The 13,640-nt window shown below is 42.4% G+C and overlaps 1 protein-coding gene across 1 annotated transcript in view; it reads left to right on the forward strand.

Annotated features, from left to right (window-relative positions):
- The first annotated feature begins 9,794 nt into the window (after positions 1-9,794).
- The window catches only part of LOC307044209 (gamma-aminobutyric acid receptor subunit pi-like), a 241,866-nt gene continuing 238,020 nt past the window's right edge, over positions 9,795-13,640 (forward strand). The window contains exon 1 of the mRNA XM_079689285.1: positions 9,795-9,935. The gene's annotated coding sequence lies outside the window, so the exon portion shown is untranslated. The remainder of the gene's footprint in view (positions 9,936-13,640) is intronic.

Genomic DNA, 13,640 nt, shown 5'->3' on the forward strand with positions numbered 1-13,640 from the left:
GGTGGATTGTCTGATAGTGTTATTCAGTCTATCCAGGCAGCTAGAGCAGGATCCACCACAGCCTGTTACAGGCCAAAGTGGCTGGGATTCCAGCGATGGTGTGAGGAGCAGAAAATAGAGCCCCTATCTTGTGAGTTAGGCTCTATTTTGTCCTTCTTACAGTTATTGGTGGACAGAGGGCTAGCTCATTCTACTGTAAAGTGTATGCAGCAGCCATCTCGTCCTGTCATGAGGGATTCAACGGCAGGTCAGCCTTTTCTCATCCACTGATGTTGCGGTTTTTACAGGGGTCAGGAGGCTGCGCCCAGTAGTGCGCGCCTCCACCCCGCAGTGGGACCTGCCGCTGGTGCTCGAGGCTCTGGTCACAGAACCATTTGAGCCTCTGGAGCTCTCCTCCCTGAGAGCACTGTCGTGGAAGACAGCATTGCTACTTGCCTTAACGTAAGCCAAAAGAGAGTCCGAGTTAACCGCTCTGTCGGTGCACCCGAGCTGTTAACTGATTTGGGGTGACCGGAGCGGCGCGACACTCAGACCGAACCCCTCCTTTGTGCCCAAGAGCCTAAGGAGTGCGTTCAGGTCGAGGGTTATTCAGTCGGGGGGATTTAGTCTTCCGCCCCATGGTGGGGCCAGGGAAGCTAAATTACACCTCCTCTGCCCGGTGCGCGCGTTAGCATGTTATGTAGAGCGCACAGCTACCCTGAGACGCACTGAACAGCTGTTTGTGTGCTTCGGGGGCGGAGTGACTGGAAAAGCTCTGTCCAAGAAACGCCTGGCAGGCTGGCTTTGCGAAGGCATTGCACACACCTACGAGCAGGCAGGGAGAGCCTGTCCCACGGGGGTCCGTGCGCACTCAACACGAGCTGTGGCTACATCAACAGCCTTATTCAACAGTGCGAGTGTGGAGGATATATGCATGGCGGCGTCTTGGTCAACGCCAGGCCCCTTCATAAAGTTTCATCTCTTGGATATGTCTGGCTCTTTCTCAACGTTTGTGCTTGCTGGGGCAACACAGGACTGGTGAGGAGGTGGGGGGCTGTTGGTCAGTGGGCATCTGACCCTCTCCCCGGGCGTAAAATGCCCTCACCTTTCACCGGACCCCAGGAAGGGTCGCGGGGTGATGTGGGGTGCTCTGGGGTGCTCTGGGGTGCTCTGGGGTGCTCTGGGCCCTTTTCAGGGCTGGAGGGCTCCCCTCGCCTGCCTGGGGGCAGGAGGGGGAGAGCCCTCCATACTATAGTCCCTATACACTCTGCACGGGGTCAGTGTTTGAGTGTGGGGACATAGGGGGCACTTGCGTTCTCCCCGTGCTCTTTTGGGTGGCAGGAGGTAGAGTGCATAGTGAACCCACACAGGGCTGCGGGTTTTTCCGTGTCTGCCTATAGGTGGACGCAGGGGAGCCCTCAGCACTGTTTTTCGAGTACACTTTTTTCGCGAGGTAAGCGCGTCAGGGTGTGCTCTATCAGCCGCAGCCCAGACTTCTCCACGGTTACAAACGAGGGAGAGGTGAGTGAGGCGCAGTGGCTGTTAAAGCCGGTCAGGGACAGTGAGGTGGAACGGTGTACTGGATGACAGTGCGTGCATACATCGGGGCTCCGCCCACTGTACCCATAGAGTCCATTAGAGGGCAGAGCCTGTGAGAGATATAACGCCGGGTTACGTATTGTAACCCTTGTTATATTAGCACAGGCGGAGCCCTCTACCTTGGGGCACTGTCTGTCCTATACCGCTCGCTGAAGAGTGGTGTAGGCCTCCTTTTATACGGAAGTGAGATGCGCACGCATTCAGGTAGGCCCGCCCCGGGGCCGGCTACGTCCATAGAAATCTCAGTAGGTGAATGCTTGCATGATAAGGTAGTACCCATAAAGTCCAGTAGAGGGCTCCGCCTGCGCTAATATAACAAGGGTTACAATACGTAACCCGGCGTTTTCCTGAATTGCCCTAAGGGAAAAATTAAGTATGAAGTAGAAAATATCACTGTTACAATTATATATTTTTTTCTATAACTAGAGGCCAAAGTACTGAAACAAATTATTTCCCTGATTTCAGCATTATTTAACCCTTTAACTGCCGGACCAAGAAAAAAGCTATGGAAAAATTATTTTGTTTGCATTTTCTTATCAAATGGGCCACAAATAAGCACAAACACATTTTTTTTTTTGACTGACCACACAATTTTGTTTTTATGAGCCTCTACCAAATGGTCGTGCTGGCCTGCTATGGTAAAAGTAATCATCATATACAGTACAGTATTTGTATGCATCAAACTCAAATAAAACTCAAATACGTTTGTTTCTTTTATGGAAAATGAGCAATATATACAACCAGATATATTCATAAAAGATAATAAATTATAATTGTAAAAATGGAAAAAAGTAATGTAAAGTGTTTTTCATGATAAAAAAAATACTTGCTCATCTTACTGTATTGGCCTAACAGGAAACCACTGGCCTAACAGCAAATGTCTATATCCTGTGTTGGCCTAACTTGCTCATCTGTGTGCAATTTTGGGCTGAATGCCATGCATGAAAGGTGCTATATCAATTATTATCACTCTTTCACTCTGAAACTCATAAGGCAGTACTAGATTTAGTTATATTACCATGAATCTAGCCATTTATTTACCATATTTTATTGTAAAACATCTCTGAAACTCTGAAAAAGTCATATTGCTAGCTTACCATAAAAGGCCAGTTCGACCGATTGGTTGAGCATATTTTCCAAAAAATAATTACACCCATGTTAAAACTTATTTTGTGCATCAAGTTATCTAATTATGTTCAGTCAGTGCCCTGCCACTAAAATATGTCAAAAATGATATGGTTACCTTCCAAAAGTTGACCAAAAAGAGTGATTTCTTCAGCAGTGATTTTTAGCATTGCCAACTTTCTCAGTTGAAGCTAGCTGAAGGGCATTGTGTTTGAACCACAGTGACATCTAGAGGTTGTTTTGTGCATAACATGTCAACCAAAGGGTAGAGCTGGCTGAATCAGATGGAGTTCAACTTTTTTTTTTTTTTTTCAACAAGATATCAAGACGCGAAATGTGCTCTACCAAATGGTGGTGCTGGCAGTTAAAGGGTAGTCCAAATACAAAACTGAAAATGATGGCATGTTACAAAGGTGCTGGCTCAAATTCAAACTAAAGACGTCACATTTACACAGCATGAGTTGCCAGGTCACATAACTTTGACCTTTAGATATGCGAGGACCCCATGGTAACTGTTATCATAAATGAGTTTATTTTTAAATACACAAGTGTAAATGAGTTTGTTTAAATGTCAGTTCGTCTTACTGTAAAACTCTCTTTAGTCATATTGCTTAAAAAACACACATTTGTAGATTGTGTATGCCATTTTCATTCATTTGACTTTAGACAAAAAATGCCTTTAGTGAATCTCTGCCTCTTTGAAATAGAGAATATAAATGTCTTAATGATCCCCAGAGGGAACGTGTTTCTTTCCTCTTCCACAATAAGGTCAGGGTTCAGGGTTGGCAAGAGAGCATCCCCCCAGGAGGTTAAAGCTACCCATCCATCAGTTGAAGGGATTCTCTGTTCTAGTTAAGAATGTGTCAGCTGAGTGGCTTGAACCCAAGCACCCAGGAAGTGAGTTGTGCATTCAATGCCATATCTGTAGTGGCCAAACTGTGGTACTACAACTATCATGTTAGTCAATAAATCAATCAATGTTTATTTATATAGCCCAATATCACAAATGTTACATTTGTCTCAGTGGATTTCACAGTTTGAACAGAATATCAGCATGACAATACGACACCCTCTGTCCTTAGACCCTCACATCGTACAGGGAAAAACTTCCGGAGAAAAACCCCACAGTTTAAAGGGAAAAATGGGAGAAACCTCAGGGAGAGCCACAGAGGAGGGATCCTTCTCCCAGGACGGACAGACGTGCAATAGATGCCGTGTTTAAATTGAAAAGATAATACATTTGCAACATAGGTAGTCCAAATGTTTGGAAATGCATGTGTGTATAATGGGAAGATGAATCCACAAGGATATCCATCCAGGACTTATGATCCAGGACCACAGCCACGACTCAAGATCCAGGACTCGCGATCTATGACACAGGACCGCAGGATCATCCATGACTCCGGATCCCGGCGTATATAAACACCAAAAAGAAAGACATTTGGGGAAGCTGGGTTAATGGGAACATGAGAGTACACAGGTATAGACAGAGAGAAGGAAGAAGGAAGATGTCCCCCGACAAACTAAGCCTATATCAGCAAAACTAGGGGCTGAATCTAATCAGCCCTAACTATAAGCTTTATCAAAAAGGAAGGTCTTAAGCGCATTCTTAAAAACGGATAGGGTGTCTGCCGTCCGAACACAAACTGGAAGCTGATTTCACAAAAGTGGAGCTTGATAAGAAAAAGGCTCTGGCTCCCATTGGACTTTTAGAGACTCGAGGAACAACCAACAACCCTGCATTCTTGGAACGCAATGCCCTAGTAGGACAGTAGGGTATAATGAGTTCTTTAAGGTAAGATGGCGCCTGCCCATTAAGGGCTTTGTAGGCGAGAAGAAGAATTTTAAATTCTATCCTGTGTTCTATAGGGAGCCAGTGTTAGGCAGCCAGAACAGGAGTAATGTGGTCCCTTTTCCTAACTCTGGTTAGAACACGAGCTGCAGCATTTTGAATCAGCTGAAGCGACTTGACTGACTTCTTGGTACACCCTGATAATAAGGAGTTACAATAATCCAGCCTTGAAGAAACAAATGCATGGACTAGTTTCTCTGCATCGTTTTGAGGCAAGATATGCCTGATTTTTGCAATGTTACGTAGATTGAAGTAGGCGGTCCTTGAAATTAATTTTATGTGGGCGTTAAAGGATAAATCCTGATCAAATATAACACCAAGATTCCTTACAGTCTCACTGGAGGCCAAATTAATGCTATCCATAGTTACTATATCTTTAGATAATTTGTTTCGTAGATTCTTTGGGCCAAGTACAATAACTTCAGTTTTGGTCGTGTTTAACATCAAAAAATGTAAGGTCATCCACGTTTTTTAAGTCCTTGAGGCAGTCTTGAATTTTATTTTGATGATTAATTTCATCAGGCTTGATTGATAAATATAGTTGAGTATGATCCGCATAACAATGAAAGTTTACAGAATGATTCCTTATAATATTGCCTAACGGAAGCATATATAATGTGAACAAAATAGATCTGAGCCCTGTGGCACTCCATGGCTAACTTTGGTTTGCGTGGAAGATTCATCGTTGACACGTACAAACTGAGAGCGTTCAGATAGATAGGACCTAAACCAGCCTAAATCAGTTCCCTGTATGCCAACTAAGTGCTCTAGTCTTTGCAATAGGATATTATGGTCAATAGTATCAAATGCAGCACTGAGATCGAGCAAAACAAGAATAGAGACAAGTCCCTTGTCTGAGGCTATTAGAATGTCATTTGTGACTTTAACGAGAGCTGTCTCTGTGCTATGATGTGTTCTAAAGCCAGACTGAAAGTCTTCAAATAAATCATAGTTTTTTAACTAATCACACAGCTGTTTAGCGACTGCTTTCTCAAGAATTTTTGAGAGGAACGGAAGATTAGAAATAGGTCTATAGTTGGCTAAAGCCTCTGGATCGAGGTTGTGCTTTTTAAGAAGCGGTTTTATCACTGCTACTTTGAATAATTGTGGAACATACCCTGATAATAAAGACATATTCATAATATTTAATAAAGAAGTGCTAATTAATGGAAAAACTTCTTTTAACAGCTTAGTTGGAATCGGGTCTAAGATACACGTTGATGGTTTAGAAGAGAGAATCATTGAATTTAATTGTTCAAGGTTTATGGCTGAAAAGCATTTTAGTTTACTATCTAGTGTAATATTAGAACTTACGTTTCCGGGAGCTGTTGATAATACTATATTGGTCAAAGGCAAGAGGTCATTAATTTAGTTTCTAAGAGTAACAATTTTATCGTTAAAAAAAGCACATAAAATCATTACTATTGAGTGCTATGGGAATAGAAGGCTCAATCGAGCTGTGGCTCCCTGTCAGCCTGGCTACAGTGCTGAAAAGAAATCTTGCATTATTCTTATTCTCATCTATTAATGAAGAGTAGTAGGCTGCTCTCGCTTTACGCAATGCTTTCTTATATTCATTGAGAGTAATATGCCAAATTAAACGAGATTCTTCAAGTTTAGTGGAACGCCATATCCTTTCAAGTTGTCTCGACTTTTGCTTTATTTTGCGGGTTTCGGCATTATGCCATGGAGCTAATCTATGTTGTTTTATTTTCTTCTTTTTCAAAAGAGCAACATAGTCTAATTTTATTCGCAGCGCATCTGTAGCACTATCAACAACATGATCAATTTGGGGTGGTGTACATTTTGTATAAGTTTCCTCCCTTACATGCAGACATGCTATCGAGTTAAGTATTGGTGGAATCTCTTCCTTAAATTTGGCTATAGCCATAACAGATAGGTTTCTGCTGCAGGAGCATTTGACTAATGCTTTGTAGTCTAGTAACAGTACTTCAAAAGTTACTAAGAAATGGTCGGATAAATCAGAATTATGCGGTTCGACTAATAGTTGCTCAATTTCAATACCATAAGTCAGAACAAGGTCGAGAGTGTGATTATGGCAGTGGGTTGGTTTATTTACACTCTGACAGAAACCAACAGAATCTAATATAGAGTTAAATGCAACAGTAAGGCTATTTTTATCATCGTCATCATGAATATTAAAGTCACTACGATAATTACTTTATCTGTTTTAAGTACCAAAGTTGATAAAAACTCAGAGAATTCTGATAAGAATTCTGAATAAGGACCTGGTTCACGGTACACTGTAACAAATAAGATTGGCTGCAAAGTTTTCCAGGTCGGATGCGTAAGACTAAAAACTAGGCTTTCAAAGGAGGTATAATTGAATTTTTGTTTAGTATTGATAAGTAAACTTGAGTCAAAGATTGCTGCAACTCCACCTCCTCGGCCCGTGCCTCGGGCAATATGAGTATTGATATGGCTGGGTGGAGTGGCCTCATTTATGCTGACATATTCTTCATGTCTCAACCAAGTTTCAGTGAGACAGCATATATCAATATTATAATCTGATATTAAATCATTTACCAATATTGCTTTAGATGCTAGAGATCTTATGTTTAAGAGACCACATTTAATCTTCCTGTTTTGTTGCACTGTAGTAGTTGTTACATTTACTTTTATTAGGTTATTATGTATGACACCTCTATTAGGTTTTACCTTAAATTGTCCTTGGGCAGACACACACACCGTTAATATTGGGTATTTTATTGGGTTCGGGATTCCTATGGATGACTGCCTAGGAGAGAGCGCAGAGAAGCGTGTAAGACTGTGACTCCGCCTCCTGGTCTCAACTCCAGTTTGTCATGGATTAAGTCCACAAAGCCCTGAAATGTTTGCCGAAATGAGATTTGCACCTTCCAAAGTAGGATGAATGCCGTCTCCCTTAATCAGACCAGGTTTTCCCCAGAAGGCTGTCCAATTATTTACGAAGCCCACATTGTTTGCTGGGCACCACCAAGACAACCAGCGCTGAAAGGATGACATGGGGAGGGGACCAGAGAAGATTACGGTGTGCGAAATTGTTTTAGCATAACTACACACCGACGCCACATTAAGTTTGGTGCATTCTGATTGGCGTAAACGAACATCATTACCACCGACGTGAATAACAATCCTACTGTATTTACGTTTATTTTTAGCCAGCAGTTTAAGATGCGCCTCAACGTCGCCCGCTCTGGCCCCCGGAATGCATGTGACTGTGGAGGCTTCGGTCTCTAAATTCACGTGTCTCATAATAGAGCTACCAATAACCAGAGTTGGCTTCTATGCGGGTGTCTCGCTGAGTGGGGAATATCTGTTAGATACGTGAACGGGTTGGTGGGAACCTGCGGGTTTCGCATTATGCCCCTTCTGAACAGTCACCCAATCTCCCTGCTGCTCGGGAGTTGCCGGGGGACGGCTAAGAGGAGCTACCTTTTGCCGGTCAGCACCGGCTAACATGAGCTTTACTGTAGCTGAGTTACTTTCTAAGATGCGGAGCCGGGCTTCTATGGCTATGATTCCCGCCTCCAACCTAACAACTATACTACATTTAACACATGTATTGGTACCAGTAAAGGAGGTAGGGAAGTAACCAAACATGAGACAGTTAGAGCAGGAAATAGCACCCGAGGGTGGGGAAAGAGCCATGGCTAGCTATCAAGCTAAAGTAGCTACCGTTAGCAAACCCGAAAAGAGTGTCGGCAACTGTGGAGTTACAGTCGCTAGGAGAAGGAGAGTTGTGAGTGCTTAAGCTGTAGTAACGTGTGATTACAACGTCAGGCAGTTGCCGTGATCAAGAGTTTTAAAACGATCGATTAAGTTTAAGATAATAAGCTATCAGCAACAGAACAGGCACACGGGATACCCGGAGATGACAACAACAACCGGAAGTTACAACATGCTTACCGAAATAGTGGTCCGTGTAGAAACAGCAGTAACCTGAAAAGCTCTAGCATTAGTCTGTGAAGTAATTTAATCTGCTGAATTAGTTCGCAATTTACAACTTCTGTTTCACTGATCTTCAAGTCAACGTTGCTTTTAACATGTTTTTGCTTTGATGCCTGAAATTGATATGTAGTTCACACAAGCTGAAGACATTTTCAAGTTTTGATCCATGAAATAAAATATGTGCAACCTTGATGTAGTTTGTTTTTTAAGCATAACATAACATTTTTACTTGGGGTAAAACGCTTCATAAACGTGAAAAGTTGTATTCATAAATGGAGATATCCTACTGAAGATGTTATTTGTTGCATTATTCCAAAACCCACTTCAAAATCTTTTTTTTTGAGGGAGCCCTTGAGATGCTAACTTCGGGGTCGGCCTATACAAATACTTCATCACTGCACTCTATTTCTGCACTCAGGAGCATTTCGACGTTATGCGTAACTGAGCAACGTTTATTGGATTAAACATCAGGGCCGGCTTCCAGTTCTCTTTATACATCCCTGCTTAAACCCTGTCCTTCTTGATGGTGGTCTCTTGATCTCCTATACAACCCTATAAATGCTCTCCTGCCCAACCAAGCCACCCCTGTGTTGTCATGGCACACATGTAAGCCTAGATGGGATCAGCTGCTGCCTGACTGACTGCCCCTTGGGGCTTTTTGGATGGAAAAGTTCCCAGTACACCCACACAGAGGCCAAGAGGCAAGGCCTATATGGAAGGTTGTCGAGATCCATCCATCAGAGGCGAACACCTTGGCGCAAGGTCCTCCATCCTTCCTTGTAGCCCCTAAGCGTCGTTCCCTGCATTTTTAAACCAACCTATTTTTCCTCTCTCTGTGAAGCAGATTAGAAAGTATAATGTCTGTGCGGTAAAGCGTGCACTGGCAGGATTAATGTCGCTCAGTTTCATCAAAGAACAAAAATAAAGATGAAAGGATAACACTGCATGTGTTTTACATCCCTACTGATTTCATTATTCTACTAATATCTCTTTGATTCATAATTGTTCTGTTGATGGCACACTTGGACTAAATGCCTCTACTCGGGGTTGTTAAAACAATTTTAAATTTGGCATAACATTTCACTTCTTGTCCTTCATATTGTTAAGAAAAGGGTTATTTACAGACGATATCATCATGAAAGATATTCTGGGCATTTATCTCGGGCAGATTTGCAGACTCCAAATCAGCTGCGCGTCCATGGCGTGCGTCATTGCGCAGCAGCGCCTCCAGCCCACAGCAGTTACTGGGAATCTGCTGACGGAGCACAACCAGTTGTATGCGCGGATCAGCAGGTGCTGTCTTTGGACCTGGATGGAAGTCACGGTTGCATCCACGGCGATCTGAGGGCACATTCTTACAGCACGGACTCTTAATTCCAGGATGAGCTGTCATTTCTGACATGCTCACCACGGCGGTCGATAATAACAGGTAAAGTTCGGATTTTAACTTTATTACCGCGGCTGATTTTCCCTTTAAATGCTGACGGCACCTGTTCATGTTTGCGCCTTTGAGTGCAGCGTGCCATTTCATCCAGACTGGAAACATGAGTCTACTCACGATTCAAACTTTGAAGCATGGAGGGATGATTTAGTTTGAAGCGCGAAACAATAAAAAAAAAATGTCATGCGTAGTCACATTTTACAGGCTATCTCGGTGTTATTTAACGGCCAAATACGTGGTTTCCATTACATTACATTACATTATTACATTACATTGCATTTAGCTGACGCTTTTATCCAAAGCGACTTACAATAAGTGCATTCGACCAGGAAGATACAACCTTTAAGAAAACAGAATCATATAAGTACATCAGGTTTCATAGAGCCAAACATTTCAAGTGCTACTCAACTGGCATTTAGAAAGCCAGCCCTTTATTAGTATATAAGTGCTTTGTTAGTAATTCTATCGCTCGAAGTGGAGTCTAAAGAGATGAGTTTTCATCACAGTTTCCCTGTGTGTGTGTGTGTGTGTGTGTGTGTGTGTGTGTGTGTGTGTGTGTGTGTGTGTGTGTGTGTGTGTGTGTGTGTGTGTGTGTGTGTGTGTGTGTGTGTGTGTGTGTGTGTGTGTGTGTCTCTGTCTGTCTATCTATACTTTTTCCTTCAAAAATGTTCTGCTTTAAATAAATTCTGTTGCATCACCAGCGCTTGATCCTTCTCGATGTGAATGAGGGTTAGGAGGTTAACAACTTGTTGCTAAACCACAAGAGCCACTTAATAGTTGATTGATTTCCCCATCTGGTCATTATAATCACCAACATCCAAGTATCCCAACTGTGGACATGCTCATCAAGCTTTAATTGGGCACAGGGGGGATTTTTAAGCATGACAGTTAATAAAGTGACATAAAGGTGAAGGTCAGGAATTCATTTAATGGAGACCCTAGGGCAGAGGTGCCCAGTACGTCGACCGCGGTCGACCGGTCGACCGCGGGGGCAATGCTGGTAGATCGCGAGTCATTCATAAATTAAAAAAAATCCAGCTCCGTTAAAATAGACAAAACAGGTTTTGATCCCTCCTCCCTTGGCCTCCCTGCCACTTAATTCAGGAGTTGACTTGATTGACAGAAAAAGCGACCTATTGCTTTCCAGTCTGTTAACCCAGAATGCAAAGCGATACAAAATCAGTCAAGTGCCGGGAGAGACAAACAACAAAATGAGTGCGGGAACGAGCAAAAAGCTAAAGACATACCACTTCCACACAGAATGGGAGGGAGAATCTTTTTTGTGATGTCACATTCAAAGGTTATTTGCCTTATTTGTAAAGCAAGCGTCGCTCTGCCAAAGAAAGGTAACGTGGAGAGGCATTATCGGAGTGTTCACAAGGCATATGACAGCGACTTCCCTCCGAGTAGCGAGTTGAGAAAGAGAAAGGTCATGTATTATTGCTACACAAACATTATCTCTTAGTCTTAGTGTCGCCAACTCGTTTCTAACATGCAAAAAGACAAACAAATGCGTCTATGGTCGGTGTATTTTCTATCTTTCAAATCCAGAAGAGATCTCTCTCTCCCCCGTCAATTTGCAAGGGGGCGGGGCAGTTTACACACACGCATCTGCTACATGCAGCAACACACGGAGGAGATGGTGGAGAGAAGCGCTCCAAGGTGTGGTTACATGTTACCCGTCTTGAGGTGGACAATGCTCGTCACCAAAAGTGTTTAGCATGTAAGGGCGGTAACACGAGCAATTTGTCTAAACATTTAGCAAAAGTGCACCACATTCAGACGGACGAATGCACCGGGTTCGACTATCTTTCTAGTAGCTCTGTGGCCCCATCCACGAGTAACGTTTCCACGTCAGGTGTTATGTATGCTAGCAGCAACACACGGAGTTAACTAACATTATACAAACATGGGTTAATGATTAGAGGTAACTGAGTTATTTATTTTGTTAAAGTTTCAGCTATTCTGTTTCCAGTTCTGTCATAAGATTATTTAATAAGATTTGTTAAAACATTGTTGTTTATTTTGATGTGAAATATTTTTTATTTAATTCAAATAAAAAGCAATGTTAATTTTGTTCACAATTTGTTAAGTTAATTTAATAATATATGTATTTTTGAATCAAGTATTCATCTTTATTGTCTTCATTGTTAGTTTCCACATGCCTAAAACAACCTCAAACTAAATCTAAAAGTTGATGGCTAAATAAGAGCGTTTGAGAAATTGTGCAAGGCACACAGTAGTAGTCCGAATAGTCGATTAATCGTTTCATTAATCTATAGATTAATCGATAATCAAATTAGTCGTTTGTTGCAGCCCCATTGTAGTTATCCCATGTAAAAATAAAACGTGTTATTCAGCAACCCTTGCAATTTGGGATTTTATTTTTGGTTGGTAGACCTCGGTTAGCTGGTCCTTTCAAAAGTAGCTCACCAGCCAAAAAAGTGTGGGCACCCCTGCCCTAGGGGGTGAAGTGTGTGTTACTGGGAGACATAAATGCAGAATGTATCAGAGATTAACACTGCAGCCTGTAGACATTCACAAGCCATTATATGGGGTATGAGATAGTCATTATCAACAGTGGTGTCTACTTTGGCCAATCTTCTCCCTCTGCACTAGATACAAAGCTGTCAAAGTCAACAGGAAAATGCTCCGAGCAATGCTGTAACCCCACTGTGATAATAACTAATTAAAATAACGCCAATGCTCCAGGAAGCCTTGTGATGAGTTTCCCGAGTCCTCCTCTCATTTCTCAAACTATAGCTGCCATATGATGTAATCAGTGTAAGTACAGATTGTAAGGCTTACTTAATTGGTGCAGATTATCTTTGTTCAGTCTGTGTATCAAACTGCAAGCTGCCTCTCAGATTGAGCGCTCACATTGCAGGCTATAGGGAAGGAAGAGGAACGGGATTTACATAAATGAGTTGTGTCAAGATAATGGATAGGCTCTCCGTTATCTTCAAAACTCCAGAGCTGGTGGTGTGTTTCCATTTCCTCTCTGATGGTCAACGTAGAGGAATAACAAATAAACAACAAATTAAAGTATTGGAGTATAGCTGTGCCTTTTTGGACAGCATTTGTTTTCATTTGGTTCTCTCTATATTGATTTTTCCTTACCTGCGTATTGACTGTTTGCTGTGGTCTAGCGAGATCAATTGAGCTGTTGCCTTCTGTCACTGTAGTGGACTGATTGTGATTTATTTGGAGTAGATCCATTACGTCAGGTGCAGCCCTCGTGACTTTTTGGTTAATTTCCACTCAGACTTCAAACAGGTGACATGTAAGATGAACCAGGTGCGTCCGCAGGTGCAGGTGCAGGTGCAGGTGCATATTGTCATTAGTTGTGTCACATGTGGTTTTGTCTCATGGGATGTCGCCTTGACTCGGTGGCCCAGAGTCATGTGTCACCGGTAATACAATCTGATGGTCCTTCTGGGATTGTCCACTCTAGGGCTGTCTCACAATGTCCAGATGTGTCTCCAGATCCACTAGTTTCCCCACAGGCTTTTATTTTCTAAGAATATATATAATTACATGTGAAATGTGGCCAAAGCCCAGAGGTGGTGCTCCAGAAGCTCTCAAGCAGTTACATACAGTATGTTTTAGTAGATTCTGAGTCCAGTTTATCCTCATTTGTCATCATTTCTTAGATAAATAAGAGATATTTGGTATAACACGCATCAAACAAAA

Source organism: Notothenia rossii (assembly GCF_949606895.1).
Source record: "Notothenia rossii genome assembly, chromosome: 6".
In the NCBI taxonomy this organism is placed as follows: Eukaryota; Metazoa; Chordata; class Actinopteri; order Perciformes; family Nototheniidae; genus Notothenia; species Notothenia rossii.